The sequence below is a fragment of the Ostrea edulis genome, chromosome 7 (assembly GCF_947568905.1).
Source record: "Ostrea edulis chromosome 7, xbOstEdul1.1, whole genome shotgun sequence".
Classification (NCBI taxonomy): Eukaryota; Metazoa; Mollusca; class Bivalvia; order Ostreida; family Ostreidae; genus Ostrea; species Ostrea edulis.
Window position 1 is genome coordinate 63,962,590 of NC_079170.1, and position 18,602 is coordinate 63,981,191.

The following is an 18,602-nucleotide window of genomic DNA, read 5'->3' on the forward strand; positions in this document are numbered from 1 at the left end:
CCTTCGAATGAGAAATAATCTCCCTCATAAAAGTGATTTGGACCCCCACTCCTTTCCCTGCCGATCTGAGGACAGAGATGACCAATTGCAAATTCAAGGGAATATATTACCTTTTGTTTTTGTTCAAAAACTGGACGTGTCCTCTCATGACCTTTATAATACAAATTCACCAGGTTGATTTTTAAAATCTTATTAATGTTTTACATAATGCGCGCATCATTTTTTTTTTAAAAGAGCAACAATTCAATTAAAGAAATCATTCAATTGTGGATATCTTGAATTGAAGATTATATCTCAATTAGATAATCTCTCTAAAATAATTATTCCACGCATCAATTTAATTAATGATATCATTAATTCAATAGAAGAGAGCAATAATTCAATTATTGTGCACATTAAGTGATGTTAGCATTAATGAATTATTGCTCTCTTCAATTGAATTGTAGCATGCATTAATTCTATTGTTGGTATCATTAAATTATAATTCATTTGAGGAGAGCAACAATTAAATTATTGCGTGCATCAATTCAGCAGAATAAATAATGATATCAATAATTCAATTCATGCTGCAATATATATATAATGCAGAATTAAAGATATTAATTATTTGAAGAGATCTTTGATTGCAATGTTGCATGCATGAAATGAATTGATAATATCTTCAAATAATTAAAGATATCTTCAAATATTTGAGTTTGTTAATTTGGCGCTCCATAGATCTAAAACTATTCCTAGTGGATTCTGGTGCTTTCTGACTCGAGACATCATAACAGCTCTTGCCACAAATGAATCTCACCATACAAGTGATAAAAACACACTTGAACATGTTGCAGAAAAATAAAGATCAGGTGGGTCGCATATACCTATAGCCACCTCTCTTTTAATTTCTTCATAGGATTCATATACTTGAAGGGATTTTTCTCCTTGAAAAGGTGATATTTAAAAATATGTCACTTTTCAAGGAATTTTATAATCCCCCAATAGTATGTACCGGGGTAATTTCTAAACTGTTTGGTGAAAATGTTGACAATTAAGAATCAGTCACTGGTTATCCATGTGGAATTTAGCTATCTCATATGAATAAACTTTTGATTATTTTATTACAATGTACCATATTAACCAATTTCGGAAATAATTCCTTATTTGTCTTAAATTTTGATTTGATATAAAGAGCAAACTGAAATGATAAACCAAAGTTCACATTGAACACCAGTGAGGCAATTGTATACAAATATCAAATTCATATATTACAGAATTCATTAAGATATTTGAATTATTCTAATCTTTTAATGTTCCATGGTAGCAATGAAAACAGCAGGTCTTTTATTCTCAGTCATATATTTTATTATATTACAGGAGATGTTATATGTACAATTAGTATATATATATATATACATTATATATGTAATTGCATGTGCCAAAAAAATGTATACATACATGAGTAATTCAACCACAGACATATCAATAAATTTGCATTTAATACATTGAATGTAGTCCTTTGATTAAATAATCAACACAGATGGATCCATATGATAATACATGTATTTGTAAAAGAAAAAAAAAGAGTTCCATTTCTCATACAAATGATATCTGTACAAATATCAAAATCAACAAGAGGCCCAGGGGCCACATCGCTCACCTGAGTCACCTTGGCCCTGCTGTTTTGATTTTTAAATGCTATTTTATCAATCTTTATTCTCATGAATAATGTGACCCAAACCTAGCTCTAAAGAACACAACATTACTAAAATGAAATCATATAACACAAAGATATGACAAGCATGATATTGCTGTTCTGGATAAGACCAAGGTATGAAGTCATAGGTCTTGGTATGATATGAAAGACTCTGCCATAAGTAATCTATATACAATACATGGAAGCCCTATCTAAAATAGTCCTGGATATACTTAATAAGTTATACTTTCTTAAAAGTAGGTCAAACTCAGAGTTCAGGGTCACAAGGTTAAAGAACATAATATGATTGATTGTTTTAGCTGTTTTCCGCCACACTCAACAATTTTTCAGTTATCTGGTGGTGCCCAGTTTTTATTGGTGGAAGAGAGAACCCAGATACAATGTACCTGGGAAGAGACCACTGACCTTCCGAGAGTAAACTGGGAAACTTTCTCACTTACCGGTGCAAGCAGGATTCGAACCCACGCCAACCACTGAAGAGACATTATTTGTCGAAATGCGCATCTGGTGCATCAAAATTGGTACCGTATAAGTTTTACCTTAAACACAATGTAGTTCAGGACACACTGAATAGGTCAGATTTGTTTTGCCATAAAAATTGTATATACAAGATATGAAAGCTCTAGCTTAAATAGTTCAAGAGATATCTTTAAAGATTTTTCCTTTAAATATATCAGCATATAAAACTTTGATCCCCTATTGTTACCGCACCATACCTCCCGGGAAATGATTTTAACAAACTTGAATATGTACTATGTCAGGAAGGTTTAATGTAAATTTGTGTGCTTCATACTAAATTTGAAAAGAATTCTGTTATTCGAATCGTAGATTGATCGCTGTTCGTTATCTTCACCTTTCAGTTATAGAATTTAGTTAAAAATATTCAATTGTTAACATCGACGGACTACAACGGACGCAGACCAATAGCAATATGTCATCTGAGTTTACTCAAGTGACCTAAAATTGTATAATTTTTCTAAAGCTTTTGAAAATTGATAATGCTATTAAAGCCTAGTCTGATCCCTTACACTCCATTTCAATAGTTAAGCGTAAAAACAGACTGGAGTGGATGGGGACCAAACTTAAGAAAGCTGTGAGATTAGTTCAATATTCAAACCTACAGGTTTTGAATAATAAGTATTTAACCCAACTGGGATGATTTCATCCAAAATATTTCACTAAAAATATTTGTGGGGATATTAGTTCACACAGACATTATGTTTCAAAATGAGTACGAGTATGGAAATGAACTGGGGTTCAAATTGACTGGCTACGTATACCTAACATGGCTACATCAACAAAGAAAATCACTTGAAGCTGTGAGTTTTTAGGTTATATGTGGGTTTAAGGAATATTTGAAAGTATGCTTGGAAACAAGTATAGTGGGAAAATATGTTAGGAATTATTTAATATTAAATTCATGAGACAGCGATGCAGGAATGCAGTGATAGAGGGACTTAACCATGCACTTTTTTTCTGTGCCGTAAATTGAAGATTTTTAATAAGGGGCTCATCTGAAGCTCTAGCGCTCTGACTTGCCCCAATATCTTCGCAAAGAGCTACGATTTTGGTTTTAGTTCTGCATCTAGTTTTTTAGGAGAAGATTTTAAAAGATTTTCCTTGTATATATTTCACATATAAAACTTAGATCCCCTATTGTGACCCCACTCTACCCCTGTGAGCCATGACCTTTAACAAACTTGAATCTGTACTATATATGAATGTAAAACTTTGATCCTCGATTGTGACCTCACCCTACCCCCGGATACCATGATTTGCACAAAACAGGAACCTTTTATGTGAATTCAACTTTCCTGGTCCAGTGGTTCTTGAAAAGGTTTTTTTAAATGACCCCACCCTATTTTTGCATACCCTTTATCTATTGATGATGCATACCAAGTTTGATTGAAACTGACCCAGTGGTTTACTCTGGAGAAGAAAATGAAAATGTGAAAAGTTTACAGAGAGACAGACGACAGGCAAAGGTGATCAGAATAGCTCATTTGAGCCTTTGGCTCAGGTGAGCTAAAAAAGTATATAAACATGTTCAATGTTAAACCTGTTTGTTGTATTGCTTAACAGCTCCATTGCCAGCATCTACCCTTACTGAGCTTACAGTGTCAGACCTTGATATCATCATCATCACTCATTTTGACTATCCAGACCAAATTAATATTTTTGCAAGGGTGAGGCCTGGCTGTCCTGTCGAGGTTGAAGTTTGTACTTCCACACTTGGCGACCCAGTGGATTGATCCTATCCAATCCTCTAAACTCTAGGTCTCGTTTTAGGATCTCATCCCATGTCAGCTTTGGTCTACCTGTGAAGTTCTTTTCTGTTGATCATGATGCATAACATTCTGACAAATCTGCAAAAATATTTAGAGAAGTGATTAGTAAAAGGTCTTCGTAAAAGGTAGCAAGAAATGTACAATTAGATAAAAATCATAATTTCTATTTCTACAAAGTAAGTGTTTATCAAATGATCAGCTGTAAATATTAATTCACACATCAATTATCATTTTTAAAGATTCAAAGTGATACAGATATCATAAACATTTTATGACAAATATATCATAACTTCAGATTGTTTTTATGAAAAACAAATGTATCCCCAGCTCCCCAAATTGGAAGTGCTCCAAATGAAACCTCCAACCCCTTAATGTACTGCATGGTATGGAAGATAAAGCATGAACAGGAACATAGACATTATGAACTCCAATAATTAAGCCACATAGGAGAAGGGTTCACAAATATTTTACACCCTCCACCCCTACAATCCACTATATTAGGGACAACATTTGGATCTTTGATCTGTCCCTGCAATATGCACATCGCAAATGGCATTGAAGTATTCTACAAAATTTCAAGTCTATCGGATAAGCCGTATAGGAGAAGTATTCACAAGCTATTTTAACATCCTCCACACCTCTTAGATCTACTATTAACTTTTAGAAAAATAATTGGACCCTCCTGTCCCGACAATATGCACATCTACAAATGGCAATGAAGCATTGTACAAAATTTCAAATCTATCCAATAAGCCATATAGGAGGAGAAGTGTTGACAAGGTATTTTACATCCTCCACCCCTCTAAGATCTACTATTAACTTTTAGGAAAATAATTGGATCCTTCCGTCCCACCAATATACACATCTACAAATGGCAATGAAGCATTGTACAAAGTTTAAAGTCTATCCGATAAGCCATATAGGAGAAGTGTTCACAAGATTTTGTGGCAGACGGACAGAAAGTACAAAAACAATATGTCTCCCCTGAAAGAGAGGAGACATAATTACAGTACTGCAGCAATATTTTCACTGTATTTCAGTTGGAGGCTGTCAAAATACAAATTATCAATATACTCTTAAGGTGCAAATCAAAACTTCTATATATATATACCTTTTCTCAATACATTTTAATGCGTTTTATTTCATCTCTAGTGGACTCTCTTTAGGACTGGTTCATTTTGCTGGGAATATGGGCATCTAGCTATCCTGGTGCCATGCTCTTTTTAATGAATATTGTATTTTCTAGGTTATGTCAAAGCCACTTTTTCTCTTTGATGCAAAATTATGTTTGACTGAAATTAAAGTGAAGGTTATTTAACAAGAAATCTAGTAGACACATTCAAGCAATACCTGTTCCCTACCACTACTAGCTATATATTTATTCAACATATGTTCAAATTCAATGGAACCACTGGACTTCATATACTATTTTGTCAAAATGCACAGTATTAATGAAGAGGGTGTTACAACTTACATATACCAGATAAGACGTATCATCAATGTTCTACCTAATATATTAATATCTGCTCTAGAACCTGATTTTCATGCACCCATGTTATGATGGACTGTATTATGGTATTTATCAAGCTCTTTCACCTGTCTGTTAGCTTTTTTAAAAATTCAAAATCTTAGTTTATCAATCCTTATACCCACTCAGGTGATCTAATCAGTAATTAAAAAAACTGATTAATCTTTTTGAACATCATATCTAGCAAAGATACTTACGTACATATGTAACTTTAAAATGATACTTATGCCTTGCTCAAACAGCGGTTTTAATGCATAAATTAAAATTTTCAAACTTTAATGCGCATCAAATATACTTCGTAGAATAGATATAGGCCCCTGCATAATGACAAATTTGGGTCACATGCATCATACCCCTGGTTAGCTATAGATTTATATTTATGCTAATTTTGATTGAAAAACTAATTTTAAAAAACTTAATTGATCGCTAAAAATAGTGAACATTAAGTAATTAGAAAATGCCAGATGTAGATCTGTGCTCTGCAGAGACATACTGGGTCATATATGCATAAAGAAGAAAAAAACTATAAAACAATTCTCTTTGATCCACTGTAAATTGTAGGAAAATATTCGATCCCTGGGTCAGAAGAACGTGAACAACATTAAATGATAATGAAGTATTGTACACAATGGCCTTCATTTTTGCAGTTACTGCCATTACACCGGAAGTAGGGGGCGTGCTTACTGATGGGGTCCCCCCCAATTGTGGCCCCATCCAACCCCCCAGGGCCCATGATTTGAACAAACTTGAATCTGCATTATGTCAGGAAGCTTTCATGTAAATCTCAGGCCATCATTAAAAATATTTTTGTTTGATGTACTCTGACTCACATTTTTCAAGGTGGGTCGGTAGGTATGGTTTTTTTGGGGGTTTTTTTTTTTTAAACGTCATGAAAATTTGTAATATTTTCTTTTAGAATAAGGAGAATTTTCTATTTTTCAAGGGACCCCCCCCCAAAGTTTTAAATTGCTGGAAAAAATGGTCGGGTAGGAGCAAATTTGATTGGTCGGTCGGAGTACATCAAACAAATCAATGTTTATTTTTGGCCTCAGCTTTTCTGGCTTAGTGGTTCTTGAGAAGAAGATTTTTAAAGTTTTTCCCTATATATTTGTATGTAAAACTTTGATCCCCCCTTGTGGCCCCATCCTACCCCCGGGGGCCATGATTTGAACAAACTTGAATCTGCAATATGTCAGGAAGCTTTCAGGTAAATTTCAGCTCTTCTGGCCCAGTGGTTCTTGAGAAGAAGATTTTTAAATGACCCCACCCTATTTTTGTGATTATCTCCCCTTTGAAAGGGACATGGCCCTTCATTTGAACAAACTTGAAAGCCCTTCACCCAAGGATGCTTTTGGCCAAGTTTGGTTGAAATTGGCCCAGTGGTTCTGGAGAAGAAGTCGAAAATGTGAAAAGTTTACAGACGGACAGACAGACAGACAGACAAAATGTGATCAGAAAAGCTCACTTGAACCTTTGGTTCAGGTGAGCTAAAAATCAATTAAAATATGCAAATTCATTTTTGGGTTGAATGTATTAATTGTTACACAAATTTGCTACATGTATATGTATCTATAGTTTACAAATCATTACATTTTGCTAAATGATATAATTATTCTACATATATCATCTAAGATTTTAATTATACAAAATAAGATCATATAAAATCTGTAAATAAATTATGGATCAACAAAATTGTTAAATACTAAGATCTGCTTTCATATTTACTGTACTTAAAGCCACATAGAATTTCATATTTACAGATTATCATCCACGCCCACCCCTCTCAAAATTATCCACCCCATTGTTTTTTATTCTACCTTCTTTTTTTTTAAAAAGAAGTTGAAAACAAATATTTGGCTTGTATATCAAACATTTAGAGCATTTCAATGACTGACCCTAACATTTTGGCATGTTGTGGTTATATTTGACATGTTTCTATTATAAGGGTACCCAAAGATGTGGTAGTTGTGAAGGACTGTTGCAGTGTGATATGCATTTGGTCAAGTGACTGCATATGTATGCCTTGTTAAAATTGATTAATGGAGATGCTATTGAATGTGAAAGTATGCGATTCAATGCCATTTCCCAATTCTGTGTTTGGAACTTTTATTATTGAGTGTGCGTGTCTTAGACTAGAAGAAGATGATGGCAAACTGAATTGAATAATGTTAAGCAAAAGAACTACAGTACAGTGACTGTTGCCTTGTGGTACAATGATGGTAATTATGACTCATTAATTAGCGGATACGGCAATGGCATATCCTGATCCTGCATAAACTGCATATTCAAACAAGAGGCCCATGGGCCACATCGCTCACCTGATTCACCTTGGCCCATATTTAAAGATTTGTTCTACATATTCGCTTCTAAAACTTTGATCCCTATTTAAGTATTGTGGCCCAACCTACTCACGGGGCCATGATTTCTCCTACCTAAAATCTAACTCCAAAAACCCCCACACAAACATAGCTTGTAAAGGGGATAGGAGGACGTGCCTGGTGTTTAATAATTCAATGTGTACAGGCATTAGAAAAATGTGTATATGCAAAAACATACTTTAAATTGTATGCAAAATGATACCCATGTCTAGTCCTATTATAACATTGGAAGGAAAATTTGATCTGACCACCATTGCTACACGACATTTTAAGTTACGAAAAATAAAAAATGTACATATGAACACCTAGGCTGTGTCAAGCTGAGTGAGCAAGTTTGTGCAGAACGAACAAAAATTACACCCAACACAGCGACACCTTTTCGAAATTTTATTTTTACAAACTTGAATCTACATTACAGAGCTGTATGTCAGGAAGCTTTCATGTAAATTATGTAAACTGCTCTGGCCTAATGGTTCTTGAGAAGAAGATTTTTATGGCCCCATTCTACCCCAGGGGGTCATGATTTTAACAAACCTGAATCTGCACTATGTCGGGAAGTTTTTATGTAAATTTGTACTTTCCTAGCCCAGTGTTTCTTGAGAAGATGATTTTTAAAGATTTTCCCTTTATATTTGTATGTAAAATATTTGATCCCCTATTGTGGCCCCATTCTACCTATGGGGGTCATGATTTGAACAAACTTCAATCTACACTATGTCAGGAAGCTTTCATGTAAATTTCAGCTCTTCTGGCCCAGTGGTTCTTTAGGAGAAAATTTTTAAATGACCCAACCCTATTTTTGCAAATTTGTAATTATATCTTCCCTTTGAAAGGGGGTGTGGCCCTTTATTTGAACAAACTTGAAAGCCCTTCACAAAGGATGCTTTTTGTCAAGTTTGGTTGAAATTGGCCCAGTGGTTCTTGAGAAGAAGTCAGAAATGTGAAAGTTTACAGACAGACGGACAACAGGGATTGGAAAAGCTCATTTAAACTTTCAGCTCAGGTGAGCTAAAAATTACTATTATTCAAAAAAGCACAAAAGAATGTTCAACTTCAGTGTTACATGAAAATGTACTTCAAAATCACTTAAAAACAATTATAATATTGCTGTATGAAAATTTTCTGTCCAAAGAAAACAATGTAAAAAAATAATAATGAAGTAATCTACACTCTACAGCAACATGCGAGTATAATGAACGGGAAATATATATTCTGAAAAATAAAAAATACACCACCTGCCCCATTTTTTTCCAAGCAAGGATGGAAATCTAAAAAATAATTTTATGACTATGTGGCCTAAAATATTTTGTATACTTACTAATTTCAAAACTCGAAAAGGAAATGTTATCCATGTGAAGCACTCTGTTCATCCTCTGGGGAAGACAATCTTTGATTTGCAGTTTGTGTCATGACTACACCATGATATCTTCTAATCTCGTCATACTATCAGAAAGTAGTTTTGGCAGTTGGCAAGTGTATCAATGGTGTAACTTCTTCATGATCAGATCTTCTATACTGTGTCATATTCAGCATAAAGTAACAAGGGCTATCATCTAGTTCTGAGGTACTGAGGAAGGGCTGTTTTTCTCAACACAGCCTTTCTTCTGGTATTCTTAGGGATACTTTATTCATCTTTCAATTACATTTCCTTCTTGGAGATTAAAAGTTGAAGACCACTGAAAGAAAAAGAAGTGATTTAATGAGTTCCATGTACAACTGTAGTTTATCGAATGTGCTGACCAGAATATTATCTAACTGTAGCCCCCCTCCCCGATCAAGCATGCAATGTCATACATGTATCTGAAATCAATACTTATAAAAATTGATTAAAATTAAAATGTTCAAATCTACAATCTTGTTACACATCTCCTATATTTTTTACTTATCATAACTTTGAATTTTTAATAAGTGTGTCCTTTTGTCCACAAACTTTAACAACCCCTCATAAACAATTTACAAATATGATATCAGAAATAATAATCTAAAAACATTATCCTGTTGTTCATAGATGCCATCAACACTAAGAGTATAACAAATAACAAAAGCTCTCCTGACATTGTCCCATTCTGAAAGAAATGATGTGCTTATATCCCCAAAGACAGGGGGTTACCCAGAATTGTGTCTAGAGAGAGGAATAATATTTATGGAATTAACCAAAAAATTAGTTATAAATTTTTAAATTTTTTAGCTATGAATTCATGTTAAAAAATTGGTAGCTCAGTGGTAACAGAGTATTTGCTTCATGATGAAGAAATCATGGTTTCAAGCCATGCTAATGTACTTTATTTAGGGTGTAAATGTAGGTAGTGAGGTGAATGCTCCATCGTCATATTTAGCATTCAAAAGAGAAAGTTGCTGGTCTTTCAGATGAGACCTTCAAACACCACATGCATGCGTCTAAATGTGTCGCACTTCATATTACTGAAATATTCTCTACAGGTATTATACTAAAATCAAACAAACACATATAATCATATACATGTTAAAAATCTTAATTTTAGAAATTTCTTCTTCTGACAAAATGATGTGCAAGCATATAAATGGAAGCTATGCCACTATATGTCATGACACTGTACAGCTTGATCAGTTTATACATCACATAAACAATCACAGATGTAAACAATCAAGAAAAACTCAGTACACAACATCATCCCTTAATTTTGTATTGTAGCTGAAGATCATTCTTCCAAGATCGAAATGCAGCTTGGAAATGATTAGTGAGGGTTGAATTATTCTTAAAAAGTAGATTGAAAGCAAAAGGTAACTGCCAAAGTTACCAGGAGATAATAATCCATACATCGTTCGAATTTCCTCCACTGCCACCTAAAGTGCACGTGTAAACCACGCGTGTGACACCACAGCCCGACAGGCTACATTGTAAACAAGTAAAATGCATTCAGAGTAATAGTTTTACATATCATATTCTGTTTGGTTTATAGTCTTAGTAGTTACATACCTATGCGGTACGCCTGTACCATGTACGTACTGCAAGCAGTGCGGCGTAATGTACATTTGCATCCTCAGGGATTTCAACCCGGACAAAGTGGAACATGCCAATCCGAATACATATACATCTTTCTTTTTTATTTTTGCATTTTTATTTATTTATCTATTTATTATTTATGTCATGGCGTTGGAAAAAACTTCAAAGTAGGGAGACAGATGTAAAGGGGTATTCGTTCCAATCATCCAAAAAATGTGCCGTGTGGGGGGTGGGGTAGAGGGGTTGATTCCTAAGGACCTGGCGCATTTCTTTTTGTGAAATTCTATCCAAAATCAATATGAATTCTTAGTATACAGAGTACATTAACTGCAAAGATTATATTTCAAAAAGAAAAAAAAAAAAACAAACAGTTCACGCAGATTTATCACTTTTATCATCGAAATTTTCAGTAACTCGGGTACCATGTCGCTTGTACATAACACGATCGGTATGAAACACCATTTAATCAGTCTATGTAATAAAAAACCCATTGATAATATGCAAAAAATTTCTTTCAACCGTGTTTACTTACCTCAGATGGGCCAACTTCTTTCCCTGGAAAACTCCATTATGATGATATCACAAATGACGTCATTTAAAACAGAGCATGCGCACTTCGAAAGTGTGTAAGCCATGCTCGCAAGGAAAAAAGATGGACGAGTGCTAAATCTTTACACACCTGTTACACACATCTCATAAATCCTGTTAAGTAAACACTTCAGGATTTTGATGGTAGATGACCTATTTAATGATTTTATGTTGATTTTTATAAAAATCCAACTGAACACCACCATTTCCGTGTTCCTTTGGCCGACCCCGTGTTAATTTACACGTGTGCCTTCTTATTCACTGGTTCAATTGACAGGGCTTACACACACACACACACACACACACACACACACACACACACACACATATATATATTTGTTCTAGTCCTCACGTCTTTAAAAAGTGTCAAAAATGTTCTTTTTTAGCAAATAAAATTTGAATAAATCTAAAATGAATTATTTGAAAAACACTATTTTTCCTTTATGCATATGTTCTAATGTCATTTTAGAACATACGAACAAAATAAAATGATATTCATCTTCGTTTCAGTACATGTCATTAGGAGAGCGGTGTGATAATAAAAGACGATGGTAATGTTATATCAAAATATGTCTATACTATTTACTTTATTCAAGTATGTATTATTAATATATCACGGATAGATAAAGTAATTATTTATCTATGTATGTGTTAAGGAAGCATTCTAAACAAACTCAAAATCATTTGCATTTTTATAAACACAAACAAGAATAATTTGAACAAACAACTATCACAAACACCTGACTGAACTTGAGTTGTTTGTTGTATAAATGTAATTTGCAATTGATCATTGACATCTACAAAATGTATGTATCCTTATATTAAAGGAAAACTAATACACGATTATTCACTTGAAATTTATATTTAGAAAACATATTAACGAATCTCTATAAATCTAATCAAATTCTCATGCTATGATTCATTTGGTAATCATTAATTAATAAAAGCTTTATTTTAAACAAACTTGATATCATCATTATACATAATGTATTTACGGAAATGCATGTAAAATATTTCATATTTCTCTATTTCCTTGAAATATGTCAAAAATTGATAAACATCAATAACTGCTTCAATAAATGTTAAACAAACATCTCAACATAAAATGTTTTTGCCATTTTAAACTCAAGAATCTTTTTAATATCAATATTGATATATTTTATTAACATTTTCTTAATATAATGATAACTTTTAATAGTAATGGGTTTATTAATTTTGACTATGGATAAAAATATAGGACGTAGGGTGGGTGTGACTGGTCCACAAGGATGCTTACTCTTCCCAGACACCTGAGCCCACCTCTGGTGTATTCAGGTATCAGTGTTTGTCCAAGTCTTTATTTTGTATTGTTTAAGGGAGTTATGGGATTGATCACTGTTTGTTATCTTCATCTTTCATCAACTAATAAATTAATTTTTCATTTTCAAAAAGCAACTGTTTCTGGTGTCAAAATAGTCTTTAGTTTGCCATGACGAATGATCATGTAAAGTGTTTAAAAGTTATACATTTTGATTTTGTTGATTTCAGAAAAGTTTTGTGCTTTTAAATTTACCAAAAGGTTTTTAGAACCCACAATCGATTTACACCACTTGTGGTATTTGTTATGGCACAGTACGTTTGAAGTTTCTCCTTCACAGCAGTTGATATTTTTGTGAGGAACAAAGATAGGGCTTTTGAGAACATTCATTGGATCTAGCAGTGTATTTATGTTTGTGAAAGTTTTTGTGAAGTTTAGGGATGCTTTATATGTACTTTAATTCATATTCATTCATCCCATTGGCTGGGATATTAAATATGATTAACACTGAATCATTATTGTGGAGAATTTCATCTTTTTGAAAGGGAACTAGGAGTGTAAGTAAGATTATCAAATATGTAAGAAACGCCAAGTTCGTTTAGAATACAGTTGTAATAATGAGCCTTACAAACAAAACAATATTGCTAAAAGCTTTGTCAGCTGAAACTAAAACATATTTCTTCTGAAATCTATCTAATTCTTCGATCACTTCTGGTTTACTAATTGATATTTTCGTTGTCTATCAAAAGGGTTGCTTAACGTTGGGTTTTTGGTACAATGGTAATTTTTTTCTAGATTTCTGACCCCCTTGGACAAGATGAAATGGTATGGGGAATTGAAATGCTTATATTTGATTTTACAACCTGTGTCCCAATAATGTTTAATTTAGTGACCCTTTTGTTTCCCTGGACTTAAAATCCGTCCACAAAGGTTACACTCGATTGCATAGACAACGTTAGAAGCTTTACAGGTAAAATTTTCAAATGTTTTGGTACAGAAACTCCGTCGCATGAGATTACGATTAAATGAATTCCTAGTGACCTAGTGATAAGGAATATCACCGTATATCTATTATCATCAGTGAATTGTCAAATTTTCGGGACGCCCTGTCCCTTCTTCAGGACGATAGAATATTTACATAGAAAAGTAAGGAAACTAATACTACAACTAAACTACAAAAGCTTATAACAAACAAAACGTCTACATACTAATATTATCGAGTGTAATATGTGGCAATAGAAAAGTTTGTTCCAATCGAGAGTCAAGACTAAACTGAACTGACTAGTCTTACGCTGGATCAAGTCAAAAACAAAGAACGAGTTAACTAATCAGTATCCTTAAGCGGTATGTTAATTCTTTCTAATGACATATCGGTCCAGTGAGTAATATGTTGAATTATGATGTGGAGAGAAAACCAAGGAGAAATTCTGGATGCATAGATTGGGGTCATTCCGCCCCATTGGCATGGATAAACTCAATGACTTCAACAGAATTAATGTGGCCTAGCTTCCATATGTTATTACTCATTTATCTTTGTTTTACACTTTTGTCGTCTACTTGTCACGGATTCATCAACAATACAGGATGTCCGTAGTTCATGTTTACGCATGCAAGTTCCATTACAACCTATTGTCTAGATAAACAATTTAGCAGTAAGAACCTATGGTACTCTGAAGTTGAAATAAAAAGTATGATGGAGTTCCTCATAGACAATATCTTTGTGATCTTTGGTGATCAGGTCTTCAAACAGTCTGTTGGAATTCCCAATGGGCACGAATTATGCTCCTTTGTTGGCTGACCTGTTTTTATATTCCTATGAAGCAGAATTTATTTTTAAAAAAAATCTTCTATGTGAGAAGAAAAACATCTCTTGCTGTGGCCTTCAATTCGATAGTCATATGTATCGAAGATGTATTATCTATTAACGATAGTAATTTTCATTCATATGTCGATTCAATATATCCCAGTGACGTTGAAATAAAAGACATCACGGTGTCGTCCACTTCTGCTTCATACTTAGATATCTTATTGAAAGTAGATATTAACGGCAAATTAACAACTCAACTATATGACAAACAGGATGATTTCAACTTCTCCATCGCCAACCTCCCATATTTATGTAGCAATATTCCATTATCATATGGTGTTTACATATCTCAACTGATTCGATAAGCAAGAGCTTGTTCTGCGTATGGTCAGTTTTTAAATCGAAGCAGGCTACTAAAAAACAAATTGATGGTGCAGGGGTTCCAACAGTCGCGTTTAAAATAAGCATTTCGCAAATTCTATGGTTGTTATAACGATCTAGTTTGTCAATACAAACTATCATTGGGTCAAATGTTGTCGGACGTGTTTCATACCGATTGTTAGGTCGTTATTGGCACACCGATTTTGACTACGGATAACTCCATTTACCTGATCAAGATATAGGGCTCATGGCGGGTGTGATTGATCGACAGGGGATGCTTACTCATCCTAGGCACCTGATCCCACCTCTGTTATATCCAGGTGTCCGTGTATGCCCAACTCTCTGTTCGGTATTGCTTATAGAAGTTATGAGATTGATCACTGTTCGTTATCTTTGCCTTTCATACTTAAAAGAGAAATTTATATATGGGTTTTTATACGTTTCATAGTACATGTTACTCATTCTCACCGTCAAATATAGGTGTAATCTTGGCTTGGTGTGATAAATAAGCCTTCTATGTACTTGGATAAAGTATCCCCCCCATCATATTTACATGTACTATCATTTTAATTACTTTATTTTTAACTGTACATATGAGACATTCATATTTGTGAAATACTACATCTACTAATGGGAGTTATGAGATTAATCACTGTTCGTTATCACGAAGATTCGAATAATAATGAAATGTTGCATACTGGTGTAATAAGAACTCTATAAAGCCAGACATATGCACTCGTAATAAGCATTTTCTAAGAATTCCCGTAGTGACCTTGAACTTGACCATTTGAGCCCAAAATCAATGTGGTGTTTTTCCTATCTTGATATATAAAGGTACATGTGAGGTATGAATTCAATCAAGCAAAGAATATGACCAGCAAAGTGCCCCAAAACCAATAGGTTTATATCTCTCTTGATAAAAAAGCTATAGAATATATACCTTTAAATCAATCCAGCAAAGTGAAAATGTCATCTAATCAAATAAATGACGTAAAAAGACAACATATAAAACAAAATCTAAAAATAATAATTTTGGCTATATTTAGCTCTAAAACTTCATAGTTATTTCGGATTTCAAAGATTTCGGTTGAGCATCACTGAAGAGACATTATTTGTCGAAATGCGCATCTGGTGCATCAAAATTGGTACCGTATAAGTTTTACATGTATATACAGAAATGGTAAAACAAATTATGACACCCAAGAATTGCCAGAAAAACCCCCCAAATTCTACAGAGTAATTGAGACTCATTTTCTAATGTGACTCTCTATAAATCAGAGATTAACAATTGAATGTTTTGTGATTAACGAAGAAACATGTATATACAGAAATGGTAAAACAAATGACGTCATCTAAGTATTAGAAGACATGAACACTGTGAGTCAGTGCACCTGTTTTGCTATAATTTTTATAATTATGATTGGTAAGATTTATTTTTAGTTGATGTAGTTAGTTTTCTTGAAATTGTATTGGCTGGGATATCTTATGTATGACTAGTCATTATGTCTCTCATTGAATCTAGTACGATTTTACCTTGTTTGCTTGCTTGTATATCTCAGCAAATTATTATTTTTAGATTTTGTTTTATATGTTGTCTTTTTTACGTCACTTATTTGATTAAATGACATTTTCACTCATATAATGTTGTTTCCCTTATTTTATGATATATGAGATCCACCAAAAAACTTGCTATGAATCGCCAGTTTTGACATGAGTTGCACTTACAAAATTTGTGGATATAAATGGTATGATGGACTGACAATATGGTAAGAACGATACATTCTTTGTTTTTTTTTTCTATTATATTCGTATCTATATATAATTTTGAAGATACCATTTTAGAAAACTGCGTTATGTTAATGAGTCATTAATGTTTAATGATCACAGTTCATCCCATTCGGTAAAATAAGTCTTATCATTTCATACGATCAATTATAAATTTATATCGAATATTTAACACAGCAGACTGTAGCATGATAATCATCAGCTTGGCGTTACACGTTATGTGGTATGACTAAAACTACGTTTTATTTTATCCTAAGTAGAGCTCTCAATCTTTTCCATTGAGTGGGTAGAAATATGATTACTCCGTTTACCTGATCAAGATATAGGGCTCACGATGGATGTGACCGGTCAACAAGGAATGTTTACTCCTCCTATACACATCAACCCACTGAAAAAGCCAGGGGTGGTCCTCAGTACCATTTGTTTGTCGTAAAAGGCGACTAAATGGGGAGGTCCTTCGGATGAGACTACAAAAACCGAGTTCCCGTGTCACAGCGGATGTGGTACGATAAAGATCCCTCCCTTCTCAAATGTCGTTAGCGCCGAGCATATACCTCAATTTTGCAGCCCTTCATCGCCAATGGTGACGTCTCCATATAAGTGAGAACTTTTTGAGCGGGAAGTTAAACAATATCCTATCGATCAATCAATCTAACAGCGATTTCTCGTTGTAACGTCATAACATTTGTTGATCGAACATTACATCAGAGAATTCTCGGAGATTGTATAAAGATGTATCAACTCGTATTTTGTTGGTTTATGTATAGTAGCAGTCAGAAGGATACATGCATACATTGAATATTTCTATATATCAATACATATCTAACAATCTTCAAAGGAAATATAGTATATATTTTTATTTAGTGTATGTTTTATTTGAAATAGTTGCGCATTAAGTAGTACATACATGTATAATTAAATATATGTTTGGAGAATTCCACACGTGTAGTAGATATGTTAAATGTGTGATAGTAGTACTGACTAACATAAATATTTTTCAACTTTTCACAAATTTATAGATGAAACTTGAAGAATTATCTAATTATTGTACATTCTATCTATTAATTAATATCTCGCATGGAGTTTTGTAATATTTTTAGGAGAGGGACTAGTAAGTTGTTAGAACTTGTTTCCAATCCTTGTGATTTGATCAAAATGGTATGTTCAAAAAGATCCATTAAACGTATGCTTGGATGTTGGTAAAGTAGATATAATAAGTTTATGTTTGGATAATTTTTCGAAGTGTGTTAAATCAATATGCAATACTTTAGCATGTTAATCCGAGTCACCTGTAACTAAATTAAACGTGATCTGATTGTTTATTCTAGATCTTACTGACATAATTGAAACAACAAAACAGAGGTGTAGTTAACATTACATGTACATAAAAAAGGTACATGGATAGCGTAATGCACTCGCTTCTCACCTCTGTGTGACCCTCGTTTGATCCCAGTAATCGGCAGTGGTTGTATGAGTACATGCATGATGGTCGTCCGCTCGGACACGAGGGTTTCCTTCAGGTACTCCGGTTCCTTCCCACAATATGACCCGCTAGCGCCAACATCCGCGCAAGTAGGTAGATAGCTGTAAATAGTAATAATTGATACACGTAGATGGGTTTCACTGTTATTAGTATTTCCGACTTAAAAATAAGGACTATAAAAATGTAAAGATAAAGGTAAATGTTATTGATTAATCGATTTCTCTTATATATGTTTGTTACCCTTTACTGTCTCACTTGTTTGCCACAACTTATTATATTTTTAAACTAATTAATTAACACGGAAGTGAGTACATACAAATCATAAAATCAAGTCAATACATATATAGCTTGTTTTTACTGCATGCGCGATGCAGTTCCAATTGCTTTC

The 18,602-nt window shown here is 33.6% G+C and overlaps 1 long non-coding RNA gene across 1 annotated transcript; it reads right to left on the reverse strand.

The window, feature by feature from the left end:
- Positions 1-1,321: 1,321 nt before the first annotated feature.
- LOC130048408 (uncharacterized) lies at positions 1,322-11,783 on the reverse strand. Its single transcript, XR_008797189.1, has 3 exons — positions 9,209-11,783; positions 5,096-5,276; positions 1,322-4,062 (listed from the first exon to the last, which is right to left on the reverse strand). It is a non-coding gene; the product is annotated as an uncharacterized LOC130048408 (long non-coding RNA).
- Between the last annotated feature and the right edge of the window lie 6,819 nt (positions 11,784-18,602).